Raw genomic sequence first — 14,777 nt, 5'->3', positions numbered from 1 at the left:
CTGGGAGACCTCTGATGGGGCCCTCTTCTCTAACATCTTGGCTAGCCTTCCAGTATGGGCTCTGTGTGAAGACAAACATGTTCACATGTTCACATTCTCTCTCCTGTAACATCCTTCCCTCCCTCCCTCCCTCCCTCCCTGCCTCCCTCCCTTCCTTCCTTCCTTCCTTCCTTCCTTCCTTCCTTCCTTCCTTCCTTCCTTCCTTCCTTCCTTCCTTTATTTATTTATTTTTTGAGACAGTCTAGCTCTATCTCCCAGGTTGGAGTGCAATGGCGCCATCTAGGCTCACTGCAAGCTCCGCCTCCTGGGTTCAAGTGATTCTCCTGCCTCAGCTGGGATTACAGGCACCCACCACCACACCCAGCTAATTTTTGTGTTTTTAGTAGAGACAAGGTTTCACCAGGTCGGCCAGGCTGATCTCAAACTCCTGACCTCAGGTGATCCACCTGCCTCAGCCTCCCAAAGTGCTGGGATTACCGGCGTGAGCCACCATGCCCAGACTCTCCTGTAGGATTTTGAGACTCTTAGTAAACATATGTTTTAAAAGATATGTAATGGAATGGAAAATATCCTGTCAAATATGATTATTTTAAGAAATTATTAATGTTTGAAATCTTTTATCTGTGAAGACCATCCTCTTTTCCTTTCTTCCTTTCACTTTTCAAAGCCTCTTGAAGTTGATGAGAATTCAAAGCTATGGTTCATATATAGAATAAGCATGAAATATGTTATATGTGAACAAGGTATGAAGATGTGAAATAGGTATAAACATATGTGAAGTAGGTGTAAAGATGATATATATTACACGACATATAAATTAGTAAAATGATGAGTACAGTGGTTTTCATCAAGTGCTTGAAGGCATTTCTCTGAAAGGAAGGGGAAAAAGTGGCAAGCTGATTTCATCTTGAAAAAGCTTTCTAAGAAGTTTTACTCACAGAGATGTGAAGAGATTACAGAAGCACATGAACTATATCTGACCTCACCTTCCACTACTGCCTAAGTTACTGACTTTTGGTTGACCAGTGGGTCACTATGGGAGAAGAAAAGCACTGACGAAAGGGCCAGGGGTCATTCTTCTGATATTTTGCTTGCATGTTAAACTAATATCTAAACTGACTTTGCACAGAAACACAGTAGGGTCCACTGAACTCTATGTTTATAAGTTCTTAATTTAGAACCCATGTTTTATAAAAGTCTTGTGGAATAATTTTTTTTTTGTTGTTCCCTATATTTGTCACACTGGTTTTTTGTAAAGAAAAATTATTTTATCTAGTGAAAGTTATTTTTAAATGAGTATTAGAAGACCTGAAAAAAGTGAGGTGTGGATGTGTGTGGGAAGTTCACTTTTTAAATGAAGAAAACAGAGAAAATAAAAATGCTATAAGAGGGGCTATATTTATGGTTGGTATTATTTGTTGTTCTGGTTTTTTATTTTACAGAAACAGAGGCTCATTCTCAGATTGGGAGAGATGGAAGGATTTTCCTTTTCTGATTTTGAGGTTAAACAGATACAATGTAAATATATATACTGATAATAACCAGGGGTTTTGAGGGAATGAGACAATTAAGGCTTCAGTGGTAGAGTTTCACAAGGACTCAAGAAATAGATAATTACAAAATTTTGCTGAGGAATATCAAATTAGAGAGTGTTTGGCAGTCATTCATTCACTCATTCATTCACCTATCCAGCTCCTTTTAAAAGCCAGTCCTGGTCAAACCTTCCTTATTCTACACAGGAGGAAATCCAGTTACCAAGAAGTCAACTACCAGTGTAACATATATGCATTTAAATTTTAAAAAACTGTGTCAATTCTTGTACAATTTTGAATTCTATTATGTATTATTATTTCCTCAGATTTAAAGATGAAGAAACCAAAGTTCACAAGACTAGTGAGCTGACTGAAATAATATAGCTGCTAAGAAAAAAAGCTGAGATTAAACTTAGGATTGATGACACCATTCACTTCTTTATCATTTATTAACTTTTCCTTGTGGGTTTACTGTATGTCAAAGCACAGAACATACAAAGATAAGTAAAATGCATTTCCCACCTTCAAGAAGCTAAAAGGAGTTAAGGACCAGTTAATAGAAAATATCACTTAGTGTGATAAATTGTACCACAGAGCTTGGTTGTGTTTTGGAGGACAAAGGATGGATGGCTACGTTTCATCAAGAGGCCAGGAAATGATTCCCAGAAATGGAAGTGACAACTCCACCAAGAAGTGAAGGTTGAGCAAGAGATATCTAGTTTGCATATGAGGGGAGGGATGTGGAGTATCTGTGAGTGGCTGTTGGACAGCGTTCAGGCAGATGGGCTAGCACATGGAAAGAGCTGGAAGCAAGTGAGAACAAGGCCCAACTTGTGAGGAAGACAGGGACTTGAGACGATCCAATATGGCTGGAGCATAGAGTTGGAGGTGAGAAGATTTAAAAGATATGGCTTAAGGTAATTGGAGCCCTTGAATTTTATTGAGACCCTTAACCCATGCTAGAAAGTTTTGACATTATTCTATATGCAGATGATTAAAAATGGAAACATTTTAAACGGGGGGTGATATGATAAAATATATTACTGAAATCTCTTGTGATGTGGCACTGAAAATTGATCGTGTAGCTGGTTATCACAGAACTTAAGCTAGACCATAACATAGTTATAAGAATCAGAAAATTGCAGAGATGTAAAAGAAAATTAGATTATCAAAATGGCATGATAGTAAGATTGATCTGTTAGGGAAAGCATAGGAGAAGAATCAAAGATAACAATTTTCTGAGTAGGAGAACCAAATATTTTCTGAATTGGTCTATCTCTTCATTCCTATGTGCCCTCCTGATCCAAGCTACCTCCACCTATTTCTGGACTTCCGTAGGAATAGCTTCCTGTTTGGTCTCCTTATACCACTTTTGCTTCTGTTTAATCTTTTCACTTTAGTCAGAGTAACCTTTTAAAAACATCTGATCATACCAGTACCTCTTCGTAACTCTTCAATGGATTCCTTTTGTCCTTAATTTAAAGACCAAACTCTTTAAAAGGCTTGCAACGTTAAGCACAGTATCTCTCCAGATTAAATACCAATTATCTCCTTCCTTCTCTCTCACTTAATATGCTTTAGCCAGAAAAACCCTCCTTCAATTGCTAAAATATGCCACAGGTTGTCCAACCTTAATCTAGTTCTAGCAGTGCAGTTTGGAAGGAAAATATGTCAATGGCTCTTGGCCTTTGAGTCTTCAATTCTTTCTAGTCTTCATTGAAATCTCTACCAAACTGATGTTTACTTGCTTCGGGCTTTTGCGTGACACCCTTGACTTTTAGATTTTTAAACACTGTTGGCTTCCTGGTAAGAAGTGAGATGGCAGGACCTCAGATGATCTCATGCACTTCAGCAGTAGAGAAACTATTAAATGATATTCATCTAATTTAAAGACAAAGATCTAGGCTCTTTAACTAGCTCATCATATCTGAGAAGTTTCAAGATTCTTCAAATTATAGGGAAACTGCTTGTCACCATTAGTATAAATAAGCTATGAAATCTGTGAAAAACAAAAATTCAGTTTTGATTATCCTCAAAATAGTTTCTGAAGTAATAAAAACATATTCTTCTCCAATCAATCATCTTTTACCCCCTCTTTTTACACTTACGAATACTTCTTGCTCAGAGGTCTAGTTTTCCTTTTATTTATTTATTTATTTTTATTTTTTTAAGATGGAGTCTTGCTCTGTCACCCAGGCTGGAGTACAGCGGTGGGATCTTGGCTCATTGCAAGCTCCGCCTCCAGGGTTTACGCCATTCTCCTGCCTCAGCCTCCCGAGTAGCCGGGACTACAGGCGCCCGCCACCGGTTAATTTTTTGTACCTTTTTTTAGTAGAGACGGGGTTTCATCATGTTAGCCAGGATGGTCTCGATCTCCTGACCTCTTGATCCACCTGCCTCAGCCTCCCAAAGTGCTGGGATTACAGGCGTGAGCCACCGCGCCCAGCCTCAGAGGTCTAGTTTTTCTATAACAAGAATCAGTATGTACAACATTGGATCCCACTAATCAGAAAAATAATAAAAGGATAAATACATCAGGGTCCATATGTTGGCATTATGTAAGGAGGTACAGTCATCCCACTATGTATTTGGGGGATTGGTTCCAGGATCGCTGCATGTACTCAAATTCTCCCATACTCAAGTTGGCTTCCTTATATAATCCTATTTTGACTAAATGGACATATCTGGTCAATTGGCATCCATGGAGTAATAGCCGTAATATTTATGGAAACTTTCACTAAATCCAAAAATACTAAATTGACATGTAAATAACAAGTCAAGCATCCTTTTGTACCACCAAAAAATGTGGCTTAAGGAAGATAAAAATCTTTTAAATTTTATGCTGTTTAAGATAGCGAATAGAAAGTAATATTTTTAGAATAAAAATCCTTAAAACTAAGGGAAAAAATCAGAGAAAGCATCTTATTTGCCAATATTCCTTGGAAAACTTATTTGATAATCTGAGTTAGTAGTAAGTGTCCAGAAAGATTTTATTTTTCATGAAATCTTGTTTTGCTTCATGTACATTAATACTCCATGTACAGTATTAAATAGCATCTCCGTGCTCTGATTATATATTTAGTCTGCTGATTTCAGAACCAAAAATTTTAAAAATATCTTCCCTTGGCATTTTTCTCCCTGAAGTTTATTATTTCTTCTCTCTTCCACTTTCTTCATTTATATATTTTTCCTTGGCTTGGCTTCCTGGCAAATTCCTTTTCCTTGCTTTTTGCCTCATCTTGTCTTATTTGAGATGAAATAATAGTCCTCCTGGAGCAAATGGTAAAATTGTATTAAGATGTAGGATTTGGACAAAAGCCTACAATGAAAAACAGCCTACCACATATTAATAGCAAAGGGTCATATGACACATTTATTTTCCACGAGGAGTGTTTTGTTATTTTTATCAGTTCAGTAATATGTGATGATAAATAGGGTAATTATATTAAAATTATCACTCATTGGTAGTACTCTCTACTCAACCTCAACACCTTCCTCCCTCACCCATTGCTTTTTCCCAAAAGACTTGCAATGGGGTTTAGATTACTTAGAAGCACATTATTTAGCTTCAAGGATATAGATAGGAAAAGATCGAAAATCTCTACGCTTCTCGAGTTTAAAAGTGTCACACCTTCACTACATGAAGTGATATTGTTTAGACTCCTGTGTTATATTAATGAGGAAAAAAAGAGAAAATTTGATATGAAACTTTCTGGGTAAACTACTGTGATGTGATAAGCATGAAGTTTCTACAAGTTCATCCTCCAAGGATCATAAGGTGAGGGTGGCATGGAGATATGTGAAGATGCTCATATAGGATTTATTCCCTCTGGACATGCTCGTACCTTTGCCTTTGTGGCTATCACCCTTTCCCACACCCTCTTCCTGGGTTTTGGTTTGGAAATTCTTTCTCTTTTTAAAAGTAAATATTATTTAATTTTGAAATATTCTTTTTTTAAAATCTTTTATTTTTGATTTGGGGTAACGTGTGCAGGTTTGTTACATAGGTAAACTTGTGTCACAGGGGTTTGTTGTACAGATTATTTTTCATCACCCTGGTACTAGGCCTGGTACCCAATAGTTACTTTTTCTGCACTTCTCCCTCCTCCCACCATCCACCCTCAAGTAGGCCACAGTGTCTTGTGTTCATGTATTGTCATCATTTAGCTCCCACTGATGAGTGAGAACATGCAGTGTTTGATTTTCTGTTCCTGCATTAGTTTGCTAAGGGTAATGGGCACCAACTCCATTCATATTTCTGTAAAGGACACAATCTTGTTCTTTTTTATGGCTGCATAGTATTCTATCGTTTGTATGTACCTCATTTTCCTCATCCAGTCTACCACGGATCGGCATTTAGGTTGATTCCATGTCTTTGCTATTGTGAAGAGTGCTGCAATGAACATACACATGCATGTGTCTTTATGATATAATAACTTATGTTCTTTTGGGTAGGTACTCAGTAATGGGATTGCTGGATCAAATGGTCATTCTGTTTTTAGCTATTTGAGGAATTGCCACACTGCTTTCCAGAATGGCTGAACTAGGTAACTTCTTTATCTTCAAGAGTTCTACGGTTTGAATGTTCCCTCCAAAACTCATGTTGAAATGTAATTGCCATTGTAACAGTGTTAGGTGATGGAACCTTTAAAAGGTGGTTAAGTCATGGGGAAATCTCTCCCCATGAATGGATTAATGCTGTTATCTTGGGAGTGAGTTTGTTATAAAAACGAACTCTCTCCCAAGCAATCTCTTTCCATGTGATGTCCTCTGCCAGGTCCTGATGCAGCAAGAAGACCCTCACATGATGCTGCCAACTTAATATTGAACTTCCCAGCCTCCAGAACTGTAAAAAATAAATTTCTTTTATTCATAAATTACCCCATCTGCTATAGCAGTGGAAAGTGGACTAAGACAGAGAACTACATCAAAGACTTCAGAGATCCCTTCCCTGACAAATTCCTTTCAATCCAAGTAGGCTTCCTTACGGGGTGTATTTTATCCTTACTGTCATACCATGTTATGCATACTTTATTACTGCTCTTACTCATTGCTTTTCTTGCCTGACTTCTGAGTTATGTGAGGATAGGGAAAATGTATTTCAAGCATATGTCTTCAGGTACCTCAGACCCGATTTGTGCTTAAAAATTACGTTGACTAAATGAATGATGAAATATATACTTATGAGGGAAAGCATAAAGAAAAGAAGTTGCACTTAAAAGCTATTTCGAAATTATTTGATTAAAGAGTATCATTTGACATAATGTTACTAGCCGGTATATTTTTCATATGTGTTTTTTTTTAAAGTTGAAAACTGAGATGTTATGTAGATTATATTGCCTTTTTTGGGGAAGGAGGTGTTAAGACAATGTAATTTAAAGGAACAATAACTTTACATTTTATGAAAACAAAGTCTAGGGATTAGCAACATGCCTCAATGCTGTATTGCTACAGTGTCTTTGGCTTTTGAAATCATATTTCCAGCCATTTGATTCTAAGATACTTTACACTCATAATCTCATACGGGGGGTTCTTTTTCAGAGGGCTTTATATACTTCTAATTGACCTCCACTGTCCTCAGTGCAGAAAAACTGAAGTCAGGGATACGTAATTGTCCAATTCCAATGAGAGGGGTCATAATTTAGTCTGGAGAGCCTGATCCTGGTGTCTTCTCAGTGTTAGTGGTCGTGGGTATTACGTATAACTGTGTTGTGATAAAAACAAGACCGTGGAACCATTGAATTAATTAGACAAGAGTATAACTAGAAATGAAAGCTCTTCAGTTTTGTAACTGCTAATGGTAGAAAATGAGGTACAATAAATACACAGCAAGCTTTGTTGAGCTTTGCTTTTGATTAATTAGCAGATTGTAAAGTCTTCTATAATGTGACAGCTATTCTATTGATCCCCCTAATTAGGAACCATGAAAGTAAAAGGGACTCTTCTTCACTTTGATGACTGAATCCACTTGAATCGTCCAAACTGCTCCGATGGCTGCACTGAATAATATTGGCCATGTTACATGTGTTATTCAGTATGTGTATATACATTCATGTGAGGTATGCCTATTCAAATTTTTATTTTACTTTTATTTGGATATTAGGTAGAGACAAATAGGGTGAAATTACTGGGAAGGGGCAATTACTTTAAATTTACTTTAAATGCCCCATCAAATGCCATGCGAAGAGCAGATTTTAATTATTTATTACTATTGATAACCCATTTGACTTACACATTTATTCACTGAATGCTTATTCCAGCATGAGGCACTATGAAAAAGACTGATATGTTTTATTAAAATTTGCAATAGCTGGGTATGTGATATTTCTCAAGCAAATCTATGCTGTAGTAAGAGTTCACATAATTGTATGTACTCTTTTAGCCTCAATACAAGACATAGAGAAATAATAAAAGAAAACATGGAGAGTCACAAGTCAACCATGTGTGACAGTCAGGGTCTGTCTTTTTGCAAAGGTAGCAACATCAGATGCTAGAAAAAAGTGATGAGAAGTTATCTAGCTGGGAGAGTTCTCAACCAAACATGGGATCTGTTCTACATGAGGATAACTGTGGGCCTCAGCCCGCCGTGTGGTGTTGATTATCCTTAGGCAGGGACACCAGAAGTTCTGTAATTATTTCCATTTTGGAAAGGTGGAACTCAAGGTAGAAAAGGGTGTTCAAAGTGATGGGCAGCTATAAATGTCTGTGTCTTCCCATAAACCTCTGGATAACTTTCCTTCCTTCCCTCCCTCCCTCCCCCACTCCCCCTTTCCCTCCCTCTCCCCTCCCTCCATGCCTCCCTTGTTCCTTCAGTCCCTTTACTCTATCTTTTGTTCTTTCTTTACTTCTCTCTTAATTCTTTCTTTCCTTTTTCTGTCTTATGCTCAGTCATATTAATTGGTGTCCTTGTGAAACCGTATTAAAATGTTGCAATACAGAGAATGATAAAATGTCATAAGAGAGTATAATACTAAATTTAAGCATTTTAGAAATGGAAACATCTGTGAATTGGTTTAAATTTTATAAAGGAAAAATTAAATGAAGTCTGATTACCCCTGTAGTGGTTACATGTTTATTTTTCATAAAGTAAGTATTATCTTGGTGAAAGTAAATAAATTATTCATAGTGGTTGTTCTAATCCTTCTGAAAATGTCATGGACAATTCGTGTTTTGTATAACTGCAAATACCCCATTTGTTACTTTAAAGACTTAAGAAAGTGTTGGCCTAGCAGTTCTGACAAGGCAGAGACTATTAATTCAATTTCTGTCTTACACCCACTTGAGAGTAAGTAATATTTTATTCTCTTCAGTGAATAATATTTTCTCATATATATTTTTAAATGTATAAATGAAATGCCAGGCTGCTTTGAATCAGTGGCAAAGAAATTTTAGATGTAGAATTTTTTAAAAAGCTCTAACATCTGGCAAGTCGATTGAAGGAAAATATAAATTCCCCCTTTTAAAATAAAATATCACCAGTTTATGTAGACAATATGGAATTTAATATAGTTTTCAATATAGTAGCTTCTTAAAATTTTAGACAGAGAAAACATGATAAACTATAAAAATATAAGACCTTTCTTTTCTTTTCTTCTTCTTTGTTGCTCAAAAGTAAAAATATATCATTATCAAACTGGGGACAGGGTCATATTAATTATTAATTTGTATCCTGCTATGGGTAAGCTGTACAATTTTACAGAAACTACATATCAGGGATAAAATACTGTGTGCTATTCAATGTGATAGTAGGATACAATACTTTCAGTGTACAAAGCTAGAAATTTCTCAATATTATATATGGCAACATTTGGCACTGTTTAAATTATGAATAATGAAGAAGGAGTCAAGTTTTGTTAACAAAAAAAAGCAACCAAGTCTCCTGTGAGAAATATTTTTTATTTATAAAAATTCACTTTCCTCTCTTCCTTTAACAATTATATCCATGGCAAGACTTCTGAACATTTTAAATATGGTTCTTTTGAATATTTATTTGAAACTACAATCTAAGCGAAGACAATGTACCCTAAATTATTGCTAATGACTTATTTCCCCCAGTTGGAGGGACTCTATTCAGAGAAACAACAAATGGGTTTTGAAAATCACCCTCTATTTCCAAATCGAGCAACTAAGCAGAACAAAGCTCAGATGTGAAGCCAGCAGTCACTGAAACCCAGGGTGCTGGCTCTGTTCAGGAGTATCTGCTTCTTTATGCTCCAGGATTTCCTCCTTCTGCAGCCACACTCTGAGACCATTTTCCAGGGAGCCAGGATGCATGTGTGAGCTCCACCTTTGACCCTATCCTGACTCTTTTCCTCTTCTTTCTCCCTCCTGCAATTGCTAAAGGGATTGTGCTTATGACCTGATTTTTTCCCTCTCCTCCTCCTCCTCCTCCTCCTACTTTTCCTCTCCCTCTCCCTCCTCCTCCCTCTCCTCCTCCTCCTCTCCCTCCTCCTCCTCTCCCTCCTCCTTCTCCTCCTCCTCCTCCTTCTTCCTTTTTGCTGGGTCCTCTACTTCATCATGGCAAGTAGCCCAGGTCTTGGAGAGTAGGGAGCTTTTGCCTCTCTTTGAGCTTCTGGACTTAGATTTCTGACAGCTGTCCCACTACCCAACCCCAGCACATATAAATTAGTTATCCTTTCTCTTTTTAATCTTACCTCTGTGTGGTGAGAAGGTAGCTGTTTTGCACTGCCTAGGTGTTAATTGACAGGGTAAATTGCTTTTGTTTCTGTTTTTCATGTTTTCATGAAACACAAAAACTTTTGGAGGAGGGGACTTTATATGGATATGAATTTGGACAGTGTTTCTGAGCACCACCACCTTGTCCCAGAGCAGTGTTTAATAATCCATAGCCTCTATGTTTTCATGGGACCCATAGTTAGATATGTGGTTGACTCAGATGATTCTTCCTCTGATCTTTAGTCTATTAAATTTGACAACAGCCAGAACCATGTTCTGAACCTCAAAACAATGATAAAAGAGAATAATTTGGGTTTACAACACTTCTCATTCCATACGAGATTAATGTTAATATTTTTCCGTATCGTGAGAATATGTAGATGATATACCTATTCGGTTAATTTCTAAGCAAGACCCTTGAGAAAGATTTACTGTCTGTCCTTGCTACTGGAGGGCCAGGACATCTGAGGCACCATATTAAGCTGGGGGGCTCCTACTAATTTAGCTCACTGATGAGCTTTACTTTAGTGAAGGGATTCATCTCTGCCAGCTAGTGCTTTGCACATATGTAACAGGTTTTGGGAGTGGTTTGCATGGTGTACATGTGGGTCAGTCTCCTAATACCCGAATTTTGTGTCGCAAATATAATTCATATTGTTTTAGAACTCTGAATATAGGAAAGATAAGAGTGAATTTGTCTAAGGCTGATCTCCTGAAAGCTGATCTCTTAGAAAGAAATGCTTCTTGCAAAGTACCATGGAAAGCAGTTATGACTTCATGTTTCTGGTACTAGTAAGCCACTGAACTTGGAATCCAGCTTCCCTATCATGCCAAGGCAGGGGCCAGTGCATTCCTGACCAGAATCTTGGTATGATGAATCGTATACCTTGTAGCTGTAATTTTTAGGCTTGGATGTCTGATTATATAAAGACCTAGTATTCGGCCCCACAGAACTGGACACAAGATTCTGCCATGTCACACAAGTCTTAAAAACCCCTCAGCACCACACATCTGGGGGGCGTCTGGCTTCCAGAATCAGTTGTCTGGTCCTGTGAGATGGCTGTGCATTGCCCAGAATGTGATGGGGCAAGGGTGACAGGGTTACCTGCTACTGATCCTGAATCCATAAGCTTTCTCTGGTAAACACTGCTCCAGAAGGAATTGGCTGATTCCCTTCTTTGCACAATGATATTCAGGTTGCTTTACCTCTTTGTTGTGTAAGATGTTGCTGAGATAAATTCAAATGGTGAATAATTTCTTGAAAAGAAAGCAATTGGTTCAGTTCTTTCTCCAGGTAGTTAAGTGCCATTGAACTCAACCTATATGATACAGAATGTACTGGGTTTGTCTTAACGGTAATAACAGATCTTGCTTTTAGTCTTGAGGGGAAAATATGACCTATTCCTTAACAATGATAATGAAAGATATATGTAGTAGGGGAAAATCTAAAAGGTATTATGAGAGTCATAGAGGGAAAAGAAATTACTTTTATTAGCAGTTTCTAATGAGGCTTTTTGATGGCTTTAAGGATGAATACAATTTATGTTCTTAAAGACCAACTAAATGTCGTTCTACCTGGGAGTGGGAAAGCAGAGGGAAATAAAGTAGAAAATGAGCTAGGCTGGAGTGGGTGCTTATGGGACACATAGTAGAAAATTGACTTTGTAAGACAAGTAGCATCAAGATCATAGATTGCCTTGGATGACCAGCTAAATAATTTAAATTTCATTAGAATTAGTCTGCAGGAAGATTAATCTGGCAGTGATGTGTAAAAGATTTTGGCTTAGGAAGATATGTTCCAAGGCTGACACAATCCAGATGAAAGGTAGCAACTTGTCAAGCCTCTTGGTTTGAACAGAGGAAAGCACTAAAAGGGATCTAAAAGAAAACTACATGGAGGTATATGAGAGGCATTGTTTGTCATAGTGAGGCAAATATATGAATAGGTTTTAACAGGACAGCATAATAGTGGCCACTATGAGAGTTAATTCTACAAGGAGTATGAATACACTGCATACTAACAGTGGCCTTGGTGAGCTGTCCTGACTTTGTGCTTATATAACTTGAATTTATGGTATTGAAAATTTACATAAATAAATGGGTCAACAAACTTGGTTGGACCCCCCGTCCCAGCCCCAATGCTTAGGCACTCATTACAAAATGACATCTGCCTTTGCAATTTAACTTATTATTATGAGTCTAGTTGCTTCCAAAAATAATTTGATACACTTATGATTAAAGACAAACACATGATTAAAATCAAGGTAAAAGCTCAAACAGTCACTGTGATTCAGAACAAAATTTTTCTCTGTGTTTTCAGGTATCCAAGAAAAACATTGTTATGATAAATTACAGACTTGTTAACAAATTGTTTGATAAATTTTTTTTTCTGGTCCTTAGTGCTATGAGAAATATACTGCCCATAGAAAAGGCATCTTTGAACAAAAATGAACAGTACTGTCAATCTAAGTTTCTCTAGAATGTAAAATGACTTTTCATGTAGTTACTTCACATGATAACCCTTAATGAAAGTCAGGGAAGAAAAGTGAATTATAATTCTGCAAAGCCACTTCTGTGAGAAATTAGAGTAAGTAGTTCATATATAAGTTTTTGGTGCTATGATTTGGTAAATGAATGAAGCTTAAGGATACTAGAAATGTTTGTCAAAATGTGATTCTCAGTAGCATTGCTTATAATACATGTTGCAAATAAGGACTTCAGTCCTATTCAATTTGAATCTCTGAAATCTCACATATACATATATACATTTTCTTTCTTTTTTTTCTTTTTGAAACGGAGTCTTGCTGTGTCACCCAGGCTGGAGGGCAACGGCACAATCTTGTCTTACTGCAACCTCAACCTCTTGGGTTCAAGTGATTCTCCTGCCTCAGCCTCCCGAGTAGGTGGGATTACAGGGGCCCATCACCATGCCCAGCTAATATTTTGTATTTTTAGTAGAGAAGGGGTTTCACCATCTTGTCCAGGCTGGTCTCGAACTCCTGACCTCGTGATCCACCCGCCTCAGACTCTGAAAGTGCTGGAATTACAGGCATGAGCCACTGCGCCCAGCCACATATACACATTTTCAATATGACCCCAGTGATGTGTGTGTGTTTGTGTGTATTTTGCATATTAACATTTAAGAGCCGTTGATCTTGAGAGATAATTGAACAGCTTGTCTCTTAATCGCTCTTGAATATGTATTCTCTCAACTGAGATTTTGACAGAAGCTATGAAATAGTGGGTCTATCAAACACTAACAAGTTTCTAGAATTCAGGTGCTCTCCACTTTTGACCACAAGGAGATCTGTATGCTTTGAGTGTCAGGTATATAGATGGCAAAGCTGGCCTGCTTTGTTTGCTTGCTCAAGTGCATACCATCTTTCTACTACTGACCATTGACCTCTGGGGTTTCTTACTATAACATCTCAGACTTCTCAGCTAGAGGTGCTATGGAAATAAAAGAAATATGTCTTATCTTTAATTACTGTATTATTAAAATTTGGGAGCATATGAGGTTTCAAAGAGAAGAAAGGTAACTTAACCTAAAATATTTCAAAGAGAGGCTTTACATTTGAAATGCTTATTTTCGGCCGGGCGCGGTGGCTCAAGCCTGTAATCCCAGCACTTTGGGAGGCCGAGACGGGTGGATCACGAGGTCAGGAGATCGAGACCATCCTGGCTAACACCGTGAAACCCCGTCTCTACTAAAAATACAAGAAAATTAGCCGGGCGAGGTGGTGGGCGCCTGTAGTCCCAGCTACTTGGGAGGCTGAGGCAGGAGAATGGCGTGAACCCGGGGGGGCGGAGCTTGCAGTGAGCCGAGATCGCGCCACTGCACTCCAGCCTGGGGCACAGAGCAAGACTCCGTCTCAAAAAAAAAAAAAAAAAAAAAAAAAGAAATGCTTATTTTCTTATGACAAATAATAACAGTTGGTAACATGAGCAATGTCATGTACACATTACTGATAGATAATTCAGTCCTTTTCAAAAAATCTGTAGATGAGTTTGTTGATAATTATTAAATATTTAAAATATTTTTAAGTGAAATTTGCATAGAAGGCTTTTTTTTTTTTTTTTTTCCTGTTAATTTTAGCCTCTTATTAGAGACTACTGCCCTACTTTCCTGCCCTTGGTAGCTCTAGACAACCTGGCAGGATCTTTGCATGAAACCCAAAGAGAAAGCAGCCTGTGCCAGATTCCCTGCTGCCTGCATTCAAAAGTTATCAGCTTTCCAGAAGAGTTAAGGGCATTGAAGTCCCCCCCTCTGAAAACCATGTTATGGCTGAGGTCAGCTTTAACTTGTTCCTGGCGGAGAGAGAACAAGAGGCTTTCATCACACCATCCTGGATTTTACAGCCAGGAAACGTTTAGAAGTATTAGAGACTTGTATTTTCTGTTACAATTAGGGACAATATTTAGCTTTACTTATTTTCTTGCCACTTTTGTTCAACTTGGTTTCTCATATGTCTAGACATTGCTCAAAATCACTATTTATTGTTTGAACAGAAATATCCTAACATGTCTCATAAAATTTAGCTTTGATTTGATCTGTCTAGAGATTCTGAA

The sequence above is a fragment of the Theropithecus gelada genome, chromosome 3 (assembly GCF_003255815.1).
Source record: "Theropithecus gelada isolate Dixy chromosome 3, Tgel_1.0, whole genome shotgun sequence".
Taxonomy (NCBI): Eukaryota; Metazoa; Chordata; class Mammalia; order Primates; family Cercopithecidae; genus Theropithecus; species Theropithecus gelada.
This window is presented reverse-complemented; position numbering follows the sequence as displayed.